Genomic DNA, 27,744 nt, shown 5'->3' on the forward strand with positions numbered 1-27,744 from the left:
TACCAGGTCAATTAATAATGACTGCAATAAAACTATATTTGCTGCATTTCTAGATAGATGCAAATTTGTATGAACTTTTTTGTGAATTGCCTTTCTGCCTTTTGTACTGAAATGATTTATGTTCTTTTCCAATGTCATCATTCTGCTAATCTACTTGTCCTTCAGAAAGAAAGGTATTATCTTATAATCATTATACTTCCAATGTGACTAATCACTCTCTTTTCCCCTTCTCTGCTCTCCCCTTTCATTTCTTTTCCTTGCTCTTTCACCTCACACACACACACACACACACACACACACACACACACACACAAACACAGTCTAAAAATTTATATGTAATGTGTATCTACAATGAATGTCTCTCCCTGTTTGATCCATAGAATCTGATAGTAAGTGTACTTTCAACTGATATTTAGTGATAACACTCTTAACCCCCCCCCAAAATTCTCATGAAGAATGGATCTAAATAGAAAGAACTGACTTCTCATTTGAGTGTTACTGATATTTTGACCAGTGTTAAGGAATTGAGGATTGACCTTAGAAGTACACGAATTTCTCTATGGACAAAATAAAATTTGCTATCCAGTCTCTCAGGTTTAGTTTTATGCGATCACTTGGAAATTATTAATAGATTAGAAAAAATGGAATTCAAATAAATCAAAACCTTATACTCTTACCACCTCTTTTGCACGTAGCTACCAAGTAGATTTAAAGGCACTCAGAGAAGAGTGAACTGAAGGGCTAAAAGAAGGAGGGTGATACAAATGGTGTAAAACTGGCTCAAATGCAAAACCAAATTAAAAGGTTCATAGATCAAATATTTACAATAGAAGGAAGAGACAGATAGGAACAGATAGTCAATTATGATATTAAAAGTGAAATAACATATTTTTGTAGAAAAATTTAAGTTTATTCTTTTATCCCTAGAGGGCAATGAAACGTTATTTACACACGTTACGATCATAGTCTGCTTTCCAGTTTCCAATAGTTATAATCTGCATTTCATGTGGAAATATCTTACTTTACATTATTTGGCAATATAAAGAATAAAGCATACCTTAAAAATATAAATTCTGTACTTAAAGTGTAGTGAGAAAATCAAGTAAGGAAAGGAGATGAGGGGACACAAGGCATTTAATCTGAAAATACAGACTCAGAACCAATCACCTGATAATGATGCTAGAATTCAAAGATTCTAGGAAAATTCATAATCAAAGAGTAGGAGAAATTTCCTTATCCTATAGGAGGGTTGCCATGACTCTTTTGAGGAATGAGTCAGGCATTTTTGTGTAATGCATAGTGGCACCTTGGGATTATCCTTCAGCACATTTCAGAGAAACTTGTTTAAAACTCACAGTTCTGGTTTCTCCTCTTGGGAACTTCAAAAAGCAGCTAAGAATTTCTTACAGAGAAAAAGGATACCAAAGGTGGTTCCTGAACAGAATACAATTTGGTAGCCACAAGAGAATTTTTGCCAGGAAATTCAAGCAGTTTTAGTGGCTTCATTGTAAAAACTCTGAAACTCTCTGAGATGAAAACACCACAGTGATATATATATATATATATATATATATATATATATATATATATCCCCATGTGTATAGTAGTACACTTCTAATAGCTAAATCTTTGAAACAACCTATATCCCATTGTCTGAGGAATGGATAAAAAAGATATGGAATATTACTCAGTCATAAAGGATAAACTTGAGACCTTTATAGGTAAATGGATGGAACTAGAGAACATACTAATAAGTAAAATAAATTAGACTCATATGTGTAAGTATCATATTGTCTCCCTGGTGTGAGGAACTGAAAGAGTAAATAAGGCCTAAAATGCACAATGGATATTGTGAAATGAGGAAATTATTTAAAATGGAAAAAGAAGCTACAATGGTAGAAAGAAGAAAGTAAGGAAAAGAAGAAAAACCCAAAATACAAGATATTATATTACTAGTTTCTCCTAGTTCATTGAAAGGAAATGTTTATGCTAATGTAATTTGGAGAATTTTTTTAATCCCATGTCTTGTATGCTGCATAACTACTTAAAAGGTAACAATACTCAATGTATTAACTATTTTTATTCACCTTTTGGTTTGTTATGAAATTTTGTTTTAACTTTTCCCCATAAAATAAAGAATTACAAAGCCTCCTATGGGATTTAGATTTAAAATTACCCCACCAGGTGTATATGTGATAGATGTGAGGAAATTCATTTCTAGATAAGAAGGAATAACAGGGACAAGATTTATCTTTCAGCCTGAAACAAGAGAAACAAAAATAAAATTATGTAAAGAAACCTCTGGATATTAGGGGATGAATTTCAGAGATCTTTGAGACATAGAAAATCATTTATGGAGCCAGATCACTGGCTTTGTGGGAACTTGTGAGCCATGGTGTTGCCATTAGGCTGTTAGAACAAAGCAGCAGTTAGAATCCAGTGAACTCCCTCATTTGAGGAGAAACCTAAGTATCTTGGAAAAAAAATGTCCTACACATGCAGGATAGAGTACCAAAGTGCAGGCAGTTTCCCAGAGACCTTCACAGAGTGCAAACTCCAAAGGTCTGTAAAGAATCCTGCCCAAGTATTTACCTGAGTACTGGAAAGCACATGCATGTTATGAAACTCTCCATGGTGGGAGAAAGAAAAATCTAAACAAACTAGAGTTAAAATATCCACAGTTCACACAAATTTGAGAAGAATGCATATTCCCACCAGTCACACTGGAGGGCATTCTGATTCATGAGGGATTAGGTAGAGCACACAGAAAACTGCTTGCTTAGTAGTGAGGAATAATAAACCCCAAATGAAGCACTACTTTGAGTCTCATGAATGAGTTTTAAAAGTATTATCCAGGAGTGTCAAACTATTTTTAACAACATGATGATATCCTAGAAAAAAGCTCAATAATATTTCAGGAATACAAAAATATCTAGCAGCCAGCAAAGTAAATTTTATTTCTAAAATACAGCAAAAGTTTAGCAGGCATGTGAAAAAGGAGAGTGATAAAATTAATTAAAACTAACCCATTTACCCTAGGTTTATTTCTTAGATGTTATTTTTTGTCTTTATCAACATATAAATCTACCAACAAGGGGTCTCAGCTTCCTGAGCATTCATCACTGAATCCTACTTTCATGATTTTTTTTAAAATTTTATTTAAGAGGAAAAAGAGAAAAACACAAAACAAAACAAAGCGGTGTAAGGGTACACATAATACAGAACTACAAAAAAAATAACAGTAAGAAATCACCTGTTAATAGAATACATATTATCGTCTTGGAAATAGTTGCTCAAATCACAGTATCAAAGAATACAAAGTGGACATTCAAACAGAGAGACTGCAAACAGCTGTGTTCAAAAGGAAAGCTGCAATATTAAAACGTTTACTAAAGAATAAAAGACTATAGAATCAGCCTGATTCCAGCCCTCTAAATTCGTGTCCTTAACTTTAGTATCTCTTCAGATGATACTTCTCTATGTATCACAGTTGCAAAGATAAACTGAAATCACACCTCAATAACTTGATTAAAAACGGATTCATAGAATGTGTTGATGATAAGCATAAAGATCTCAAATACTTTTTAAAATATAATCCTCCTTAAAAAAAACATAGCCACCATCTTGAACAGAGGTCGGCAGAGACTTCTTGAATAAAACTCAAACATCATAGGTAATATTTCAAAAAACAACTGGGATCTCATCTTATTAAAAAAAAAAAAAAACTTTTGCACACCAAAAGAAATCACCAACAGACTGAAAACACAACCCACAGAGTAGGAAAATATTTAGCCAACTATCCTTCAAAGGATTCCTCTTTATATTTAAAATATAAAGAATTTAAAAAAATTCAGACCCCTCAAATTGAAAGACCCAGTCTAAACCTGGGCATTTGAGATAAATATGGTCTTCTCAGATGAGGAAATACAAATAGCAAATAAATATATCAAAAATCTTCAACTCCATTGGGTACTTGAGAAATGCAAATTAAAATAATACTGGTAATATGTCTCACTCCAGAAAAAAAGGCTATCATCAAGAAATTAACCAATAACAAATACTGGCGGAAGTTTGGTGGGAAAGAAACCCTTCCCCACTTTTGGTAGAAATGTTGACTGGTGCAACCACTAATGAAATCAGTGTGGAGATTCCTTACAAAACTGGTATTAAATGCCCCATTCAATCCAGTTATTTGTCTTCTGGGTATTTTCCCAGAGGAATTTAAAAAAGCATTATGGTTATAGCAGCACAATTTGTCATAGTTAAATCTTTGAAACAATCCAAATGTCCATTAGCCAAGGAATGAATAAAAATGATGTGATATTTTTGTACAATGGAGTACTTCTCCACTATATAAAAGGATGAACTCAAGGTTTTTATAGGTAGACAGATGAAACTAATGACTTTACTCATAAGTGAAATAAATCAGACTTGCATATGTAAACATCATATTTTCTCCCTACTGTAAGAAACAGAATGCATTAAAAATGTGGTATATAATGGAACACTACTCAGCCATAAAGAACAATAAACTCAAGGATTTTATAGGTAAATGGATGCAACTAGAAACCATACTCATAAGTGAAATAAATCAGACTTGCATGTGTTAATGCCATATTGTCTTGCTATTGTAAAAAACTAAACGAGTGATGAATAAGATCCAAAAGTTACAATAGATATAGTAAAAGGGAAAGAAATGGCTCAAAGAGAAATTACATTGTGGGGGCTGGGGATTTAGCTTAGCGGCATAAGCGCCTGCCTTGCAAGTCGTGAGTTCAATCCCTGGTACCGGTAAAAAGGAAAAAGACAAAAAAAAAAAAAAAAAAAAAGGAGAAATTACATTGTTTGCACAATCATGCATGCCTGCATCTGGTAGCTTGAGCAGTTACTTGGAAGATAACAATATGCAATATAACAACCATCATTAAATTCCTCTCATCATGTTTTGCAATCCTATATTGCCATTTTTATTTTTTTGTGGTTGTTGCTGTCATCATTTTGTTTTTGTTGTTTTTAATTGTTTACTTTTTGATTTTTATGTTTCTTTCTCTTTAAAATAAAGAAAAAAAGAATTATATTGCCCAACACAGCTATTAGCCACACAATAGCCATTTGCCAGCTCAAGTTACGACTAGTTAATATTGCAAAATGCTGCAAATGTAAATGTGAACCAGATTTTGAGGATTCAGCATGAAAAGAAGAATAAAATATCTCTTAAATGACTCTTTATATTGATGCAGTTTAGGAAATTTTAGGTTAAACAAAACATATGGAACTCAAAAAAAAGCTGGAAAAGTAAATAAGATCCAAAATGTACAGTAAATATTGTGAAACTATTGAAAAGGAAAGAGAAACTAGGATGGGGGAAGGCAAAGAGAAGTAAAGGAAAAGGAAAAAAATATATATATATACATATGACATAGTTAAGTTAGTTATCCTACTGATTTCTATTAGTTTATTGAAAAGAGAAGCTTGTGTCTAAATTGCTTGATCAATTTTTCATGCCTATATATGCTGTAATCTGAGAAACTGCTTTGAAGATAACAATATGCCATGTATTAACCATTGTTACTCAATTATCTTGTTTTGAAATTTTGTATTGTTATTGTTTTTTTTTTCTCTTTAAAAGTTAAAAAATGTATAGCTAGGTAAAGTCAAAAGTTTGGTGGAAGATTTCTATGACATTATACAGTTCTGTGTAAATCATTTGGCCAGACATATTTTGGACTTGATTTATTCTTGTCTCATTGTAGCAAATAATCAAAGTTGCAACTGTACTTTATATATTAGGTATATGCATATTTTAATAATTTCTAGTTAAAAGAGAGGATAACACAAAGATTTTATTTCTGGTTTCCCAGTATTTGTGGTATAATTTTAAACTTATCTTAATTGCAAATTGAAAACCAGTTGATATTTCAGATTGCTTGGAGGAGAACTGCTAGCATGTTGTGAATTCACACCACTGAGGATAAGGTGCAAGGGATTCTGTCTTCTTCCATCACAGGTGTGCAACATTTGGTGTTTGACAGAAATACAGCTTGATTTGTGTCCCCTGCTGCATGGGGATAGAATGGACTGTGATCTGATACACAGCTGAGAAGCGTAAAGCTGAGAGGTTTTAGATGAGTATGGTCACTCTTGCGTTGTAAAAAGGAGAGATGGATGTGTGGAATTTGGCTGGTACTTTTGAAAGATGCACCTGCACCGCATATTGTTCAGGTAAGGAGATAGATCTGACCTGAGCCTCTTAAATCCTGTCCAAAGAGGACAACTTGGAAGGGCCATGGAACAACAATAACAATTCTTATTTGAAACCATGGCCTATTTCAGGGGAGCCCCTTGTGTCACAAGAATATTCATGCGTCATGAATATTCCTAGTACAATCTTTGATTTGTAAAAAATAGCTATGAGAGAAGCAATCAGAATCATATATATTTTCTAGGCCCCTAGAGAGCATGGTGACATCTATTGGCAGTAAAGACAATGAAGTCATTTTTGTTTTTCTAACTTCATACATTGTTTTTCAGTTTGCACTGCCAAAGCTCTGGTAGGGAAAGGAGAAAATTTAACTCTAAATGTACTTCAGAGTTTTGATGATTTCAAGAGTTTATTATTCCATTTTCAGAACTGAAACATGCGTGCATGCATGCATGCATGGGGATATTTCAAGTGTGTGCATGTACATGAAATTGAAAAGATTTGGGGGACTAATTTCCTACCTTACCTGGGTAAACTGTGAGGTAGAAGAAAAACCCTTTGAAAAATCCTTCTCAAAGCAATACTGAGGTAGAAACAAACAAACAAACAAAAAAGTTAACTTTTTACTATATCAAATAATTTTTCTTGCTTAAGGTGTAAATTGTAACATAATTTTTTCGAAGCCTCTTTCAACTTGTTTTATTCTGCAATATGTGATTTTTGGCTGACTCTTCATTGTGGTTTTTTCTTTGTATGATAGGTAACGTATCTGTGTAAGTTGTTCTCTTTGTGATGTGGAAGGTCTTATGTAGACATTCTGAAAGAACATCTTGGTTATTCAGCTTGAAATAAGAATGAATTTTGACTCTTCCCCCAACTATATATTAGGCATGATTAGTTGTTTTATTTCCCTTACGTAAAGTCCCATTTGCGACTGAGGGAATACAGCTACCAAAGACTTTCTGGAATAGTCAGTTTCAAAATCGTTTCTCATTCTTTTTCATAAAGTCTTTTTCAGCTTATTTCCCTGAAATTTTAAAACTCCATTACTGATATGTTTCTGAAATTGATGTGGAATATCTACCTTGCTTCAGGCTTCTAATTACTCATATGATTTCAAGTCCTTCATTGTTACCATTTTTTGGAATTTTCACTTCTGTTTCTAAAATATGGAAAGTGACAAACAATATTTGGAGGAGGGGGTCAGGTGTCATATTTTACTCAGCATTTGGTACATAGTATCAAAAATTGAGAAAGAAGAATTTTACTATTAGCCTGAAATTATTATTATTATATCATTTATATCATAGCTGTTAGCTGTTGTCTAGTATTCCTTATTCAACTTTCCTGTTGGTAGGACAAAATGTCTGACATACCCAGTTGAAAGGAGGAAATGGTTATTTGCTCCTGGATTCAGTCCATAGTTGGGTGGTTCCATTGCTGTGGTTTGTGGAAAAGCAGTTATCATGGCAGCATGGCATGATTGAACAAAGCTGCTCACTTTATGGTGCCAGGAAAACAGAGATCAGGTGAAGAGCACCCTGAGAGACATACTTTCCAAAAGCATATATCTGGTGTCCCACCACATACCAGCACATTTGGCTATGAGCATTGATAGGTTAATCTGCTCATAAGTATAGTGTCCCTACTATGTAGTAACCTTTCCAGGAATCTCTTAATCCAGTCAAATTGACAATTAAGATAAACTGGCACAATTCCATGATATGATTATACCATAATTAATTTAGCCATTACATGCAATGGAAACTTAAATCCCTGCCAGTTTTTCTACACTGTGAAAAACTCTTCAGTTAATGTTTTGCCATATCTTCTTTAAAAACATGCAATCAATCCTCTTTCTCAACCACTTTGTACAGCTCCCAGAGTAGTTATATCAGTCTGCACTGACACCAACAGTACTTCCATATATCTTTGTAGACATTTGGTAATATTAAATTTCCATTTTCCTTCATAGTGTTTCTTTCTTATAATCTGATGAGTGAAAAATGTATCTTGTTTTATTTTGCAGAATCATTAAGGAGGCTAAACATACTTGTTTCTTCATGTCAGCTTTTAACATATCTGTGAAATGTCTGATTATATTGCTGTACACATCTTTATACTGGTTTTATTTTATAATTTGTTTGACCCTTAAAAATTAATTATATATCATAAAGATGACTGTTTGACTGTTATATATTAGAAATATTTTACGTAAACATCTTGCTTTTTAGTGCAAAGATTCATTTTCTCAAGGTCACAATATTTTGTGTGTGTGATTCTGGTAATCAAAACCAGTCTCTCCCATGCCAAGCAAGTGAGCTGGTGAGCCACATCCACAGGCAAAACTTGTTCTCAATGTATTGCTTTCAGGAGCATTTATTTTTATTAACATTTGTTTTAAAATTAACGTGATTAGATGTGTGTGTGCGAGGTCTAACTTTACATTTTTGAGTAGCTAATTCATACACATTGCTTTGAAATGCCTCCAGGATTCACTAGTTGATTTGAATAATACTTTCCTTCAAGTTTAAATTTTTAAAGATATATATATATATATATATATATATATATATATACATATACACACATATTTATATATGATTGGTTTATCATCCTATCCTATTTCATCTTTAGGAATATGCTATCTTCTTTTTTATTTTTGGAAAATTTGTATGCAATGAAAATTATGTATTCCTGGAGTTCAGTAGAATATACCTATGAACACATATGTGTATGCCTTCTTTTTTCAGGTGATATTTTCAGTTTCCTTCAAGATAGGCATTATTTTTTGCAGTTTTAGGATTTGAATCTAGGGTCTTAGTTCATTTTGTGCTGCTATAACAAAATGTGTAATGTTCAGCATTTTATAAAGAAAAGAAACAGCCAAATATTTTGGAGTTATATCACACAATGGAGTAACATGTAGCAAAAAAAAAGAGCAGCAGCTGTAGCAAAGTGGATAAATCACACAAATATGACAAATGAATCTATACAATGTGGCTCCATTACATAAAATATAACATTGTGTGGAAGCTTATCTTTGCCACTAGTGCTGCATAAAAACCAGTATTGAACCAGATGGACGACTGTTTGCACTCAGGAATCTAGAGGGCGACATTTATTGTGCTAGCAGGCTGATAGGAATCAGTTCCAAATCACCAGCAATGAGTCAGCTTTGGGTTCGGTTTAAATACAGTTTGCAAGCAGGAACCACAAGTCAGGTGGCAGGTTTTTATAGGATTGGTTACATGAATTGGATTAAGTTGAATACTGTCAGAATTAGACAATCTGTTTCTAAATAGATTTACTTAAAAGGAATTGTTTACTATAATGTAGGAACATCTTGGGGCTTGATCCACTTTGTCTCAACCAAACACCTTGAAGCAAGATAGAAACAATACATACTCTTTTAATTAAGGAAAATACAAGCTGGATATAGTCAAATTGGATATAGTCAAATTGACCCAGCACATTATCAGAAAAAAGACAGACTCAGACAGTCAAGGTTGACTGAATTTAGCAGAGTGCCTAAGTGACAGGCAACAGGAGCATAGAAAGGGGCCATTATTTAATTTTTAACCTGCTATACCATATCTATAAGTCTGCTATTCTATAGTTGTGCCTTTACTATCTATCTATACAATATACTCTAGCAGCAGAATAATAGTTAGCCCTGGAGCTGGTATGACTTATAAGAGGAAATAAGGGAGACTCTGGAATGCATTTAATGCTCCGTTTTTTAATTGTGGTGTTGATTATACTTGATAATGATTTAGTAAGATGTAAACTTATGAAAAATATCCTTTTATGTGATGTACTTCACTAATATATTTTTAAAAGGATGAAGTCTCTTGATTATGAATTTAAGATATTTTTATGCCTTGAAACATCATGGGGAATAGCTTGTTTCGGTAGAAAAGAATAGAATTCAGGCTTAAAATCTAGAGCAGATTTTTAGTTTGACAGAGCCTTGCGTATTACAGCTGCTAAATAAATACATAGGTGTTGCTGCACCTGTTTTCTACTATTGATCATCTTAAAGCATGGTTTTAAATAACACAACAGGATACATATTTGCAACAAAGCAAAGAGAGGCAAATCATACTTTATAAAACTCCTTAAAGGTTTTCCCTTGGAGTATTGAGCAGTGCCTAATGTATCTTTCTTAAAAACCTGGATGGCTGATAGTGTCAATGAAAGTTCACATGTTCAGCTTTGAAGGACACTGCTAACTGCCTGATTTATCTCTATTAGTAAATTCTATTTGGCTTCAGCCCTCCTGTTAAATGGTGTTTATTGAATTTACCAAGGACAGTACTTTGTTTATCATTATTATGATTCATTGCTCTACCAAACTAGTAGCTTGATTTTTTATAAAAAGGATAACTCTTATAGTTATTGCATAATCTATGTTATTTAGGAAAATATTTCTTTAGCAAATAAATATCCATTGTTACCTTAGTATAGAGAGAGACATATTTGGAGTACTTCAGGAGTTTTAAGCCAAATGTATGATTATCTGAATTAAAGCTTAGAATCATACATATTGAAATTATTTTAAAATTTAAAGTTTATCTTAAATTAAGTCTGCATTCACTAGTTTGCAATTTGGTTGCCATATTTCCATTTAAGGATTTGTTTAAGTATGAAATGAAAATTAGCAGTCTTTCTTTTAAAGATCAGGTTTTGCTTTATCATTAAGCTGACCTTCAACTCAATATGTAGACCAGGCTGTCCTAAAACTCATGGCAATCTACCTAGCAGACTCTTCACAGGCTCATTTTTGGATTAATTTATAGTTAAGTCTCAGATAATTCTGTTAGGTACTCTTTGTGGCTAAGTGCACTAATCTATTGCATATCAAAAACATAAATGCTAAGGGAATATTTTATATTATAGTAATTGTGAGTGTGTGCTTGCATGTGTGTCAATCAGGTTTCTTATAGGGAATACTATGTATTGCATTTTTTACAGGCAATGCATATGCCATTCAGATATAGAACTTCATATAGGCCTAGTAAATGGTTTAACTGAATGTTATGTATTTAATTATTACTTCATGATTGTATAGAACTTTAAAAAATAACTGCCACATTTTCTTTATGTTCAAATCTAATGTATACATTTTGTTCAAATCTAATTTACCTGTGTTACCTTTTAAAATATTTCTATTTTCTTGATTTGGGAGCTCAAAATTTTCTCACTTTTTTCACAGGACTCTAACTTTATTTTCTCCACAATCATCTTTCCAATGAGTTTACATGCCCTTTCTGGATGAAAACCCAGTAAAATGTCTTGAGCTTGTTCTGTTTTATTAGACTGTCTTCTGTACTGATCCCCAGGTGGCTCTCTGAGTCTTTGTTGAGGAAAGCTCTGGAGGGCTGAGATAGGTATAAAAATCTAGCTGCATTTTAAAGACATCAAGTACCAGTCTCTGAAAATACACCAGGGAAAGCAGTAAATGAAGAAATAAATGTTGCAGAGATTGAGGCTTGGGCTATAATAGTTTTCAAATGCAAACCTACAGGTGTTGGATTTCTGAGAGCACTCTGGAGATGCTGCAGAAAGACAGAAAGAAAAATGAATTTGAAGTGACTCATGACTGATTATTGTTTCTTAAAAGCATATTTTAGGTTTATAAAGATGTAAGAACAAAATTGACTGAGTTATGTCAAAACAAAATTTTAAAAGGCAATTGGCCTACTATTCTTAGAAATACAAGTTAATTGGGCTTGATAGAGAACTTGGAGTGTTTTTCATTAAATCAAGGATCAGAAACAATAAAAAGTGTTAGACAGTCTTACCTAGTCTTCTTCAATGTCATCTAATATAACCATTAAGAATGTCATGTACTTTAAGAGTTAGGAAATATTTAATAGAAAAAAATAGACTAATTTCTCAGCTAAATTTTATAATGAAGATTAGTTAAAATGCTTAATTATCTTGAAATATCACTTAAGACAACTTTGTCTCATCTCTCCTTTTTGTTCCTCAAATCTTTTAGGATAAGAGTTATTCAATTCTTGATCTTCACTTCCCATAACAATGTGGAAATTTTGGGGTAAAAATTTACAATTAGCACTTCTTATTATTTTAACCTTTGTTTTCCATTTCCAAAAGTTTTATATGCTTCTAAGAAAAACAGCATAATTTTAATATCTCCTCTTTGCAAGACTGATTTTAGTGATATGGTCACACAAAACTTATGATCACAATGCTTGGAAAAACCAAGCAATAATAATATCCATAATTAAGTTTAGAAATTTTATATTTAATTTTAAACTTCGCTTATATTCTTGCTGTGCTTTCATTAAATTTATATTTCAGCCTTTCCAAAGATCTTAATACAACAGTAGCACACAATTCTGTAAAATATCCAAACTTCCTGCAAGCATTATGAAGCATAAACTTTTAAAACAAGAGAGCTAATATTTACTCAGATTTTGTGGTATTTTTAATATACTATAACATTAAATTTTCAAATTAATTTTCCTTTAACATATAAGGAAATTCAATAAAATATTTAGCCAACTCCTTTGTTAAAATTGGAAAGTATAACATATCATTTAAATATACTCTTTATGAAATTTCATGGAAATATGTATTTTTATAGCAACTAAATACCAAACATTTTCATTATCTTTGCTAGGTGAATTCGTTAAAGTAAAAACTCCTTAATATTACATCATTATGGCCAAGAATTTGTTTAAATGACAGAATAATAAATTATACAAAGTGTAACCTTTTAAAAAAGTTTGTACCATGAGTATTTATTTTAACCTAATTTCTCCAGGCATATTCATGTTGACACAAATGAAAAGATTTCATTGTTTTTTATATTTAAATAATATTCCATTGTGTATGTAACCCAGGAACAGAAAGACAAATACTGCACATTCTTGCTCATATGTGAAAGCTACATAAGTTTATCCCACAGAAGTAGAAAGTGTAATAGTGATTACCAGATGCTTAGGAGAGTGGGAGAGGAGAATTAGAAAGATAAAACTTATATAATTAGATAGAAGAAAAAGTTCTAGTGTCCAATAGAAGAGTAGGGTAAAGATAAGGAACAATAGTTAATTGTGTATTTAAAAATATTTGTAAGAAGTGATTTTGAAAGTTCCCACCATTAAGAAATGATATAAGTCTGTGTTGAAATGTATGCTAATTGTCCTTATTTGATCTTAACATTACACATGTATTGCAATACTATATTATTCTCCACAAACACGTGTGTTTACATGGGCTAATTAATTTAAAACTTTAAAGTATTTACTTAAAATAGGTTGCATTTATTCACCAACCTTTGCATTTGATCCCACTGTATGAAATTTTCTTTTGCTTTTTTTCATAAATTACAATCAGGATAGATTGTGTATGACTTCCAGTTTTGGTTATGTGAAAGTAAAGCACGACTTTAAAACCATTTGGGAAACAGGCTGAAAACAGGATCTTGCTAGCATGTTGTTTTACTGCATTTTGACTCCTCCCTTAGTTTTCTTGTTTTACTTTACTTTTTAAATCACTCAAGCAACTAATTTTTATTTTTATTTTTGTGTGGAATTTTTTTTTTTTTTTTTGTAACCAGTGGAGAGATAAGGTGGAATGGGTTTACACTGGTACAGTGGAATGACAGACTTGCCATTTTGTTTTTACTTTATCTTTGCTCTTATATTAAAATTGAAACATACAACAATGGTACACAAAATTCCCATAATCCTTTACCAAGTCACTACGTTTACATGCTGTTTTACCACTTTATCATTCCCTCTCCCCGTGTGTGAATAAATGTGGATGTATGCATATACATTCTGGACTTGTTTAAAGTGTTCTCTGCCACAATCCCTGTAAAGTAACTTTATTTGCATTACAATTCATCAGTTGTGGGGCTGGGGATTTAGCTCAGTGGCATAAGCGCCTTGCCTTGCAAGTGTGTAGTTGTGAGTTCGATCCCCGGTACCGGTAAAAAAGAAAAAGAAAAAGAAAAAAAAAATAAAAACAACAATACAATTCATCAGTTGTACAGTGATGTGTTGAAGATATTACTGGTCTAACTGATCATCAAATTATCGCCCACTACCTTCATCTTCCACTGATGGTAGTCCCACTATATCATACCTTTTACCTCCTTTGGTTGGCATTGTACTGTTAGGAATAAATTTTATTTCTCCTTCATTTTCTTTTTTAATTATGCATTTCAATTTAGAAAAGCAGATTGACTTATTTTATCCAATGGGTTATAACCCTTAATTTATTTATTTATTTTTGTATTTTTGAGACTAAGTTTCACTGTGCAGTTCAGGCTGGCCTTAGCCACCAACTCACAGTAATCCTCCTGCTCAGCCTGTTGAGTGCTAGGATTACAGGCGTGCAACACCATGCCCGGATAATCCTTTATTCTTAAAATTTATTTTCACTTTAATTCTTTTCAAATTTTAATTTTTATTAGTACATGTTGGCAGTACATAATGATTGCATTCATAATGGAGAGTTGTATATATATATATATATATATATATATATAATATCTCACATTTAATGCTTACAATTTATTTTGTTGTTCAAAAGTTTTTCTAGCTTTGCCAATGTAAGTCTCTTTCAGACAGCTCTGATGTGCTTGATGTGTTCTTATAATTATTTGAGTACTTTGTTTGTGTCTTAACACTGGAGTCAGGTATTTTTCTAAGGAGTGATATTCCTTTTTAGTAGAGAAAGGTATTAAGAAACCAAGACCTACATGCTAATATGTTATGCTTCCAGAGACCAGGGCTCAGCAACACTTAGGACAACCTATGGCATTTCTTTTCCTCTCCAGGTCTCCTTTTTATGCTGGCAAGAGTCCTCAGGTGGGTCATACATGCTCAGCACTACAATGATTTAGTTCAGCTGGTGTTAAGTTGACCACCAGTTTTTAATCCACCACATATACTTAACTTTGTAATAAAACTGCTAAAATATTTTGCTATGTATCCAATAACATTTTATGTAATCACCAGAAACTCTGAGTCACATGCTCTTCAATATTTTATATTGCCATCTTTCAGGGTTTTTGTATTGTTGTTTACATGTTTGGACTTTTTAGTATTTCTGAAATGTTATCACAACTAGGTTTTTAAAAAGTTTTCCTGAAGAAAACTGATATTGATTTCTTTGATCCATTAATATTCAGAAGTTGATAATTTACAGATATTTGAGGCTTTTTAGATATTTTATTGCCATGTAACTTTTTTCTATTTTAGTCAGTACACATAGTTACTAAGATTTCAGTCCTTCAAAAGTTCCATCTATTTCAAAGCAAATTTTGTTTCATGTGCTTAGAAATGAAAATATGTTTTGCAGTTTGTGACTATAATGTTCTATATATTCCAAATAAATTAATTTGTTGATTTTGTTATACCAAGATTCCATTTAATTTTCAATCTTTCTTGTATTTGTTTCATTGAATACCAAGAAATTGTTGTTAAATTATCCAGCTATGATTATGAATTTGTCTACTTTTCACTTTTACTTCTGTCAGTATTTGCTATGTGAAGTTTGAGACTCTTTTTGTTACGTACATGCACATATGGGGTTGTTACGCTTTCTTGATGATTTTATCTTTATAAATATTTATAGTTATGGTAACAGGTTTTGTCTTTAAGTTTACACTTTATTACAATACTATAGCCATGCCAGGCACTTAAGATCAACATTTACATGGCATATCATTTTTCCATACCTGTGTTCTGTTCCCTGTATCTTCAACTTTCTAAACGGGGTGAAAGTTTTTTTTTCTTTTTTTTAATGGGGGAACAAATTCACAATCTAGCACCTGCCAGGCAGGCACTTATAGGACTGAGCTAAATCCCCAGCCTTCTTTTATTTTCTTGATTAAGTAATTGCTACTGAGTTACTATCTTCAAGTTCAATAAAGCCTTTCTGTCCTTTCCAGTCTTCCATTAATCCCATTCACTGAAATTTTCCTCTAGGATGCTATATTTATATTTTATATTTCGATGCTATTTTTTATATTATATTTATATTTGGTCCTTTTAAAAGTATCTGACATTTCTCTCCTGACATTCCTCATTGGTACATTCATTATAACTATAGTTTTTAAATCTTTAAATATATTTCTAATAGATGATGTAGACTCTTTGCTTGTTAACTTCATCATCTGGATCATTTCAGTATTGATTTCCATTCTCTACTATGGGCTAAATTTGACTGATTCATTTCTAGTAATTTTAGATTATTTAGTGGACATTTTGAGGTATATGATGAAAGGATTCTACACTCTGTTTTCATCTACTGAATAGCATTGATCAGGCAGTTCTACTTTGACTCGACTCAAATAGGCATCAGCTGAAATTCCCAAAACAGCTTGTGTTTTTTGGTGGTATTGTCGTCACTTTGAACACGCACAGTCTGCAGGGCAACCAAATATTTGAATCCATTTTATACTCAGATTTTGGAGTTCCTTACTCTTTGATTTTTTTTTTTTCTTTTTTTGGTGTGTGTGTGGGGGAGTGGAATTTGTTCCTCAATTTTCAGCCATTTAGGAAGCCTAAAACTTTATATTCTGAATGCTCAAGCCAGTAAGACTGAGACGTCCATTGAACACTAACAATTCTGTCTTGTGAGAATTAAGAAATGCTCTCAGATGAGAAGGTGTTTAAATGCCCAGGAAGTGAGATTCTCGTATTTCAAAACTAGAATTACTTTGTTTTTGCCTGCTTTATATTTTCCTCATGAGCCTTATAAAAGGAATTCACAACATAATGAAAAAATACCTATACCAAAGTGCTAATATTTGAATCTATTAACTTACATACTAACCAAATGAAATTGGTGTTAAGTTTTCATGACATTGAAAATGATAGTTGAACTTGTTAATTCAAAATGTGAATTGCTTGTAGCAGGAACTCAAGGTCTATCATTATAGATGAAATGTATGAAAAATAAAATCAATATTTTTTTATTCTATTTATTGTTAATGATATAAATTATTGTATCTATGAAACTGCTACCTAGAAGTATACATTACACTGCTAAATAGATTTATATTGTAACAGTCTTTAGTTATACTGACTTAACTATTTTGTTAACGAAACAGAAACTTGTAATCTTTATCATTTTTAACAGTTTCTACTGAATATAAATTTTACAGAGTCTTTAAAATTCATATGTTGTTTTTTTATGACCAAAGATACAACAATCACATTTCTTTAAATATGTGGTTTACATTTAATTCAGGCTTGTAAATTATCACAAAGCATATGTAAGGAACAGAGAAATTTCAGAAATTTATTTTTCATGCTATGATATTTTAAGAAGTATATTTGTTACTTCAGTTGACATGTACGGAAGGAGAAGTATTCAGCCTAATTCATTACTTTTCTCTGAGAGACATATGAAACTTACCATGACATGTAACCTCAGAATACTTACATTTTAATTTTTTTCAAATTAAGTTGAATGTATGACAAATTGAAAGCATGAAAAAATACGTAAACTTTTAAAAATTGACATTATCTAATTTGTGACTAAAATGTAGTTATAGTAACTCAGATAGTCATTTATCAAACACAGTAATTGGAAGTATTTACCCTTGTAAATACACCATATTAGTCAGCAGATGGCATACGTCGTACATTAACCATTCCTCCCTGTTATCACATACTTTAGAACAGAAAACATCTGTTTTCTCAAAAAGATGCATTATCTCCTCATTTGCAGCTTAGTGTTAATTTGTGAATTATTTAGCGATAATCAAACAAGGTGATATTTCATCTTCATTTAGTTTATAGAACAGATTCAGTGGAGTATAAGAGAGGATAAAAACACATTGAGTGATTCCTTAGCAAGCTTCAGCATCTAGAATAAACAATCCTATGTGAATGTTTCCTGCTTTGGCTATAGGGTTGCTCAGGAGGACCAAAACATTTTTGATGGAGTTTCTGAGTGCCTTCAGTGAATTTCAGGAATATATAATAATCATTTCCTCCGTGGCATGATTTTAGGTGCATAAATTCCAAATCAAACAATCAAGGAAATGAGCAAAGAAAAACAACTAAATTTACTTTTAAGTTATCCATTTAAAAATAGCATTGTAAGAGGCTAATTGGAATGTCTCCTTATGCATAAAAGCACGCGAGCATTTATAGGCTTCTCTGAGTGATTTCAAAGGGAAATTTGGCTAGTAATATTCTAACATGATGTACAACCAAGCATATTTCATGTCAGCCAGATACCCATCTGTCAGCCTGGCCTTCTGCCTATTCACAAGGTATTAGGTCACTCGGCAGGGTCTGATTTATGCCTGTTAGAATTATCTCCAGGGAGCTATGTTATACAATATATACAAGTGAATACATACAGAAACAGAAACGAACTTCCTACAGGTCATCAGTCAAAATGGAGAGATTAGGCATACATTTTTCTCCAGTCTTACTAGATGGTTTTTACATGTGAAACATAGAATAACTGTCTTAAACAGAGGCTAATGCCTTTTTAAACATGAACTTGCTTTAGGATCAAATATATTTGGAGGAAGCAGAATAACTATGCAGATTTCATTGTTATATTAATATTCCATTCAAATGATATATACCTTAAATTTTTACTTATATTTGTTTCTTAATGAAGAAATAAATTGAAATACACTCCTCTAAAGAAATAAAATTCATTTGTTTTATGTTTTTTCTAGCTTAGATGTTTTATTTTAAATGTTTTCATTTTCAAAGAAGAGTAAAATAATGAAAGTAAAAAAAAATGCTACTTTGCCATTTGATGTATTCTGTATCTGTGTTTGGAGTTGTAGAAAATCAAGAATATTAATGAAAATGTACTAAACAAATACTAGCTTGATTAATAATCTTCAAAATTACTTTAGTAAAGGAAAATCATCAGCCAAAAAGAAAAAAAAATCCTGGTTTTACTATGTAGGTGGAGCTGGGTATGGGGATATGGATGTGGAATTTCTGAGACTGTCATCCTGTCTCCTGACTTTCACAGATACTAAAGCAGCACAGTGGTGGCTGTCACTGATGAATGATTGCATTTTGTGGTTCATTCTTCCAAGCTCTGGATTGCTGAGAGTATATTCACTGGAGAGGGTACTCCTTTTAAAATTATTTCTTAGGGAAAATTGAGGAATATACATATTGGGATTATAGAGATAGGTATGTACCAAGTAAATTTCTAGCTATTGTATGTAACTAATAGGCATAATTTGCTTATTTAATTATCTCTCTGTACCTCAGGGTTGTGCCTCAAAATTTACTGTGTCAGCTAGCTTGCATTCCACATTTCCTCTAGTTTAAGCCAGCACCAATTCAACAGATCGAGAAAAAATCGTATTCCTATTTCAAAAGGATTTGTCCCACCCAAGTTCTTTGAAATGATTAGCTACCTCAGGAAAATATATTTTCATAGGCAAATAAACTGACACAAATTTTTTAAAAAGGAAAAATGTCACCAATTTCCTTTATCAGAGACAGGAAATGAATATCAGGAATACTGGGAGTCTGCTTCACTGTAATGACAAGAAACATAACAATTAAACTGCCACTCATATATGTAGAGGTGACCTGCAGCCACAGGCAGGTCATTACATCTGTAGGTGCGAGATTTGGTATCAAGTTCATCTTATGCTCAAAAGCCAGGTGACTGGGCATTCTGGGAAACTAGGGAGACTTTGGCTAATTGGGGGTTAAAATATTGCTATGGAAAATATGTATATGAAAGCAGTGTGTCTTTTTATAATTAAATATAATCATTTTGATTAAGACAAGAAACAAACAACAAATAAATGCACCCAGTCCTCATTTCTCATATTCTCCCCCATCCCCCAAACCTGCCTCAGTCCTCTTGAGCTCAGAAAATACACTAGGCAGCATATAATCATGTCACTCTGTCACCAAATCTTCTCAGTGAAATTCAGGTGTCTAAATAGAAAGGAATGATGGCAGATTTTTTTCCTCTTTCAGCAAAAAGCCAAGGAAATGCTTTCAGAAAGATGAAAACTACACTTTTGTGTCATCACAAATCATCTATATAACAGTTGGTGCACAAATATTGAACCTCTTTGTGTTGGCTGTTTATTGCTAGGGTTGGGACAGGAATACATTTTCTGTGTCAATACTTGGTTAGGTGAAAAATTCCCTGCAAGTTAAAGCTGAGTTGTCTGTGAAAAATGGGTTGTGTTGAAGAAAGAATGGAAATTTTCATAAAATAAGTAATATTGTTTAAGAAAAATCAGTATTTAATAACAAAATAGTGTTAATATGCTTGAATATATATTACATCTAATATGTATTCTGGAACTTTAAACAATTTAAGTAATTATTTAGACATTGTGCTAAATCTAGATCAAGAAATATCCATATTAAAATGCTGAAATATAAATGTTATAATAAAATTAGAACTTTTGATTATTAGAAACTTATAAAGTTCCACATAATTTCATATTATAATAAATGATTTTCTGACATTATAACAAGCATGTAAGTTACATTTTACATAGGGTAGATCTGAAGGGAAAGTCTGACTCAAAGGTATAGACCCCTAATTCGAAACCAGATATCATTCATTCAAGTTTAAATTGGATTTTAGTGTGCACCCTTTGCTAATACCCTAAATTCAATTTATATGCTACAAACTCTTGATTGTTTTCTACTTCTAAGATCAACACTATCGCTTACATTACTGGCAAGGCTATTAAAATATCTGTCAGTTCACTTGCTGGAAGATCATTATTGAAATTCACTAGTCTTCTCCAAATTCTCAGTAGTACATATTATTTGCTTTACTATGGATACTTAAGACAATGAAGCCAGTATATTCACATGTAACTAAAATTTCCATAACATATTTTACATTTAGTTTTTAAAAGACTAGTGGGTGACAATATGTTAATAATATAAGACATTTTACTAATGGGTGGCAGTATTTGAAATATTTAGAGCAAACTGAATTTTTATTTTAAAAAGAGGCACATGATCAAAATTTAATAATTAGGTTATGAGAGCTCTGAATACCACTCCCATCACTCTTTTCACAAGTCTACCTGTAAGATTTTTGCTCAAAACAGAGCAAATTCCAAAGCAAAACATCTACATTATAAAGTATCAGAAGACTCAAAAATTCTATGAATGAGTGATTAAAACTTTTAAAATATATACAAATGTTTGGAGTGCTGACCCAGAAAACTGCAGTATAAGACGAAGATTTCACAAGGCTGCTTTTACACTAGAGAATCCGTGCAGTGTTAGAATTTGCAGAAATGTCCTCATGAGCGCATAGCTTTTCTCTCTTGGCTTGTATGACTTTAAAGTAGATAGATTTATTTTAAGTTTTGCCAGCACTGTCTTGAAATTTAAAAAACAAAAAAGATCCATATTTAGCCTGGCATTCAAACTAACCTACCATTTTCTTACTCTAACATTACTAGGACAAAGATAATATACCCACTTCATATTATTTCCACTTCAGACCTACTTTCTGTTTCACCATATTTATAACAGTAACTCTTTCAAAACATAACTATTGCATTCTTTCTTGGAAATACTAATCTTATTGTCTCCCTGTGCCCTACCACTCCCCTGCTCCGCTCATGCTTCCTTTTCTATCTCTCAAAATGTTGGTCTTCATTGTTCAGAGGTCATCTGTTCCAGATGCCTTTGTGGATATCCCCAAAAGCTATGTGTGATCATTTTTCCTGTTACAATCTCCTATATATACAAATAATCTATACTGACATTTTGCTTTTGGTATTACAGTTTCTATTCTGAGATTATGGTTTCTAGATTCTATGATCTAGTAGTTAAAATGACTTGCTCCCTAATGTTTTCTGGCAACTTCACCACTAGTCTATAAAGAAAATAATCCAAAGAATTGTATTTTCTGGGATTTCTAGTTCTTTCTATGATCTGGGAATTGTTCATGTATTATGTGCGATTTGAACCTCTTTTCTCTTGTCACCTTTTATGAACTTCAAATACCTTTTGACTATGCTTACTTTATTCTTTTTAGTCTGAGTATCATTGTCCTTGATAGCAAAGATTTAATCAAAATAAATGTTGAGAGGTACTGCAATGTTAGATAAAATTTCCAGCTTCCAGACATCTTTTCTATTCTGGATTCATACAGTCCTTTTTTTTAATACTGAATTTCTTAAGTCAAATGAATTTTAAGCTTTAACTTTCCCAGGCATCTTTTATCCCTTGATATGTACCTTATGTTTGTAGTCTCTATTCTACTCATCACATTGACTCTTACCCTAAACTTTCTAGAAGCTGACTCCTCCTTTTACTATACTCTATTTTAACCTCTAAGTATGCTCTTAATTTCAATTGGAAGCTCTCATCTGATTCATTTACTTTCTTTCAGAGTTTTCATCCATTCTCCTTCATCTCCCAATTTTTAGTGGATATAATCAGCACTTACTCTCTCTTCAGCTGTTGAAGTATTAGAATCATCAGCACTGGAAGTCAATTATCTATTTGTATTATCAATACTTAACAGAAGAAGACTTGCAGCAGATGACTAAGGGCAATTGTATTGTCTTTCTGATAATTTTAACACCTGCCTTACTGAGATGTACTGATTGTCCTTAAAATTGTGGGAAATCACAGACCATTTGAAATTACCTACTTTTCAATTTTAGTGCATTTTTTTCCTTCAGAAGTAATTTCCCTTCTCTCTGCCTACCTACTTTCCTCTTCTTTATACTTTGACTTTCTCTATCCTAAACAATTCCTCTATATAAGACATATTCAGAAAATATTGTATTTAAATCCTATATCCTTTAATACTTTTCCCAACTTTTATACTTTCTTTTCAATCAAGCTTTTTAAAGAAATATGTTGTACTTACTGTCTTTCCATTTTCTCAGTTACTAATTTATTTTTCAACAGAGGAAATCAGGCTATTGTTCTTTCTTAGAAAATAAGTAGCAAATCATTAAATCCATTTTAACACTATTCCTTATGGTCTTTTCATTTTTATGTGATTTTCTTTTAAAATTCTATTTTCCAGATTTCTGTGACACTACTCACATGTATTTTGTTTATATATGCCAATTATTAGATTTCCCAGAATATTTTTTCTCTAAATAAACGAAAAGTAAGTGCTCCTCAGATAAATCCATCTTTAGATACTGATACTTCTCCTTCAGCATATACTTCCAAGATAATGTTACCAATACACGTGGTTTAACTATTTCCTGGATGCTGTTGAGTTCCTAACATATAAATTTAATCCAGAATTTATTCCTGAGTCCAGATAATTATTTGGCTTTGCCTCTTCCAGTTGGTCTTCAAATTGTTAAAGCCATATTGTTAGAATTATTATTTATTGACCTAATATTCTTTTCTCTCTGCTTTTATATCTTGGCCTACATATTTTTCTTCCAAGATCACCCTACTTTAATTAACATTTGAAGATTTTAGCCTTGAAAACTGGAGTGGCATGTCTTGTAATGGTGTAGAGGTACATGTGCAAGTGTTGAAGCTTGAAGAATAGAGTGAAACCAATGTTGGTTTTATGCTTAAAAAAAAGAACTACTTTCTCACGTACTGGATATTACCTAATACTGAATATTGACCTTTCATCATATTTTATAATTAGGTGATTGATTTAAATAATCTTGGAGAGATTATATCAAATGCTATCAGTTAATTAGTTTTAGTTATGATGTGCCAAATATGTGACAGGCAAATATTTAATTCTTTCAATGACTATGAAATAGACATTAAAATGACAGTTTTAAAAATGAAAGAAAACAGACTCACACAGGTTAGTAAGCTTTCTGTAAGATACATAGGATGAGAAACCATATATATGATTTCCAGGGACTATCCTTTTTCTACTAAAGCATGTTAATTATTGTTTTAATAACAAAGAAAAGACTCATAAGTTTTTTTTTTTTTTTTTTTTGCTAATGGGTTTGATGACTTATACCATTATAATATAGGCATGAATTGGTTTGATGATTTGGAGCTCAAAAATCTTAATCTGCATCCTCAAACAAATATTAGCATTTGCAAATATTGTTCAGAAACACCTATAAGCAAAAAAGTAATACACAAACAATTCCCAAATCATAGAAAGAACTAGAAAAGCCAGCAAATACAATTCTTTGAAACTATTTTTTAATAGAATAGTGGGGAAGTTGCCAGAAAACATTAATGTAGCAACTCTATTATGAACATTTTGATGCTATGATCTTTAAGGAGACAGTGCCCAATAAAATCTACTATTCAAGGATATGTTAGATTCACTCTGGGAAGGCTAATGATTTTTGCATTGTGACTGCACAAGAGTGTTACCTATGTTTGGCTATAATTAAAGGATTAATGATAAAGAACTTTAACTTCCTTTTTGATTACCAAGTATTGTTAACACTTTTGAAATCAACCAATTCTCTAAGAAGCTATAATGTGACTAGAGAAAATGCAAAAATTGAAATGGAATTTGAGTGTGGAAGTAAAAAATTCAAAGTTGAGTAAATGTAATACATTTGTAAAAATCCTTTACTAACCTGTTACAAGTATTTATTCACTAAATCAAAGTAATAAAGAAAATATAATCTGAAATAAAAACTAAAAAGATTTTATTTATTTTTTGTAATATTTTTAGTATGTGTGCATTCTCATAACACTGATTAAAAGCACCAATTTTTATAGTGAATTGCTCAGTTTATTTCTAAAGCCAAATAGTTATTGTGAAATAAATTGCAAATCAGTGTAGATAGTGTAGTGCTTTCACTAGTTATTTCTATTTCTCTAATTTGAATTAGAGATGCAGTTAAAGTGTTATGAAGGAAAGACACTCTTGATGGCAGTAGAATTCTTGTCATAATATTTCCAAGTATATGAAATTATTTCATTTTTTTCTTTTTATAGTATAAGCCTCTGCAATGTGTGTAGCTGAACACCTATAAGATTAGCCCCCATTAGGAAATGAGCTAAAGTGAAGCTGCACTTTAAAACAGTAACAACTGATAAACATCATTTGTGCAAAGCACTGTTAGCATGTGTTTATTTTAATAATGTTGAAACAATGATACTGACATTCCCTTTTCTGAGTGTATTCACTCCAAGTCTACCCTCACATGTGGAATTCCTCTAAATAAACTCAATGCTGGCAATCATCTGACTCATCAGCAAGAATTTTTCCCCACCTGACACTAAGTGGGTAAAATGGAGGATAGATTAATCTTTAAATCCCATGGAATACACATCTGCTATCTTTGCTTTCTCATATTTTAGTCCAGAGCACAATAAGAAATAAAAAGAAGTGTATTCCTACATTAGTAGAAAGAAACTTTAATTTATATGAAAAAGAATACGTAAGTGATCATACAAATAAACTATTTTAATATTTCTATACATTTTTGTTTTAAATGTATGGGGAAATTTTACATGGAAACTTAGCAAGTTCCTTAAAAGTTTAAAATTCTCTCTAATTTTTCCTTCCCTTCCAACTGTGTCAGTTCTCATAATTTTCATGATACCTTTTAAATCAACATTAGACCATATTTATTCAACTTCCCTCTAAATTTGTACTTTTAAATGTACATCACATAACTGGGTGCTTGTTTCAATGGTCTTATAAAATTCCTGTCATCTTTCATTTTATATTAATTTATAAAAATTCTCATGAATTTTGTTTATATCTCCAGTTAAATTATTATTTCCTGGATAGTGGGGTTTGTGTTCACTTATTCTCATTAGGTTTAAATTTTTAATGATTCATCCTTACTGCTTCTTTGGAAACTGTTTTGTATATTTTATTATGTTAAAGTTCATTTTTAACAGAAATGCAGAACATAAAAATAGAATGACTAATAGACAAGCCATGTTTTGATATATGTGTACACTGCACAATGTTTAAATCAAGTTAAAGAAATATTTTCAAGCATTTATATTACTTTTTGATGAAAAGTTTTAAAATCCTTTAATCTAGTTTTTTGAAATGTTCAATATATTATAATGCATAGTAACCCTATGCAAAATGACACACCAGATTTCCTAACTGCAACTCAAATGGAGAGATTCCCAGATACATATGAATTAATAAAGTTGAAAACAGATAAAAAGCCTAGAATACTCCAATAACAGGAAATAACATTTAAACATTCCTAAAAAACCTGCCAACTGAAAAAAAGACCAGAGCTGGATGGATTTACTACTGAATTCTATAAGAGCTTTAGAAAGGTGTATCATCAATACTGAAACTATTTCATGAAGTCAAAAGTGAAGGAATACTCTTAATGAAATTCCTGAAAGCTAGCACAACCCTCGTTCGAAAGCCAGAAAAATATACAAACATAAAAGAGAATTATAGGCCAGCGTCTCTAATGAACAAAAATGAAAAATCCTCAACAAGCTACTGTCAAACAGAATTCAACAAATCATACATCATGACCAAATAGTTTTCATTCCATGGGTGGAAGAATAGTGCAACATACACAAATCAGTAAGCATATTATATCCTATAAACAGAAGCAAGTACAAAAATCACATGGTCATCTCAATAGTTTTGAAAAAAGCCTTTGGAAAAATCCAACATCCATTCATGTTAAAAACTCTGAAGAAAATATTTATAGAAGGACCTTATCTCAATTTCATACAAGCCATATGTGATAAACATACTGCCAATATGATATTAAATGTGGAAACACTGAAAACTTTGCCTCTATAATCATGAACAGGAGAAGGATGTCCACTATCATGATTTGACAGTCCAGAACACTCAGTCAAGAGAAAGAAATAAAAGGGATATGTACAATAAAGGAAAAAGTCAAATTATTGTTACTTGCAGATGACAAGATCTTTTACATACATAGAACAACCAAAAAGTTTCACCAAAAGACTCCTAGAATTAATCACCATATCCAAGTAGCATTGCAGGATATGAAGTCAACACACAAATATAAATAGCATATCTGTATACCAGTAATAACCTCACCAAAAAATAAATTAGGAATATAGTACCATGAACAATAGCATTAAGAAAACTAAATATTTAGAAATTAATCTGTTAAAGAATGTGAATGACCTCTACAAAGAAAACTATAGTACCCTGGAAAAGAAAATTGAAGAGGTCATCAGAAAATGGAAAGATATCCCTGTTCCTGGACAGGCGAAACCACTTTTGACAATATGATGGTACTTTTCAAACTATGCACAAATTTAGCACAATCATAATCATAACACCAATAGCATTCCTCAAAGACCTAGAGAAAATAATCTTAAAATTTATATGGAACCAGAAGAGACCAAGAATAGCCAAAGATTTCCTAAGGAAAAAGGGCCAAACAGGAGGCAACACAAATCTGTGCTCCAAGTTATAATACATAGCTAAGGTGATAAGAATAGCATTTTATTGAAAAAACAAACATACTGGTCAGTGCAACAGAATAGAGGATGTAGAGTCAACTTCTGCCAGTTCTGCTACTTGATTTTTGCCAAAGGGACCCAAATGGAGGAAAAGTAATGTCTAACAAGGGAAGACATTATGGGAAAAGACAGTGATGGGAAAACTGGCTATCC

The sequence above is a fragment of the Cavia porcellus genome, unplaced genomic scaffold (genome assembly GCF_034190915.1).
Source record: "Cavia porcellus strain 051 isolate PalLab524CR breed Dunkin Hartley unplaced genomic scaffold, mCavPor4.1 scaffold_33, whole genome shotgun sequence".
Lineage (NCBI taxonomy): Eukaryota > Metazoa > Chordata > Mammalia > Rodentia > Caviidae > Cavia > Cavia porcellus.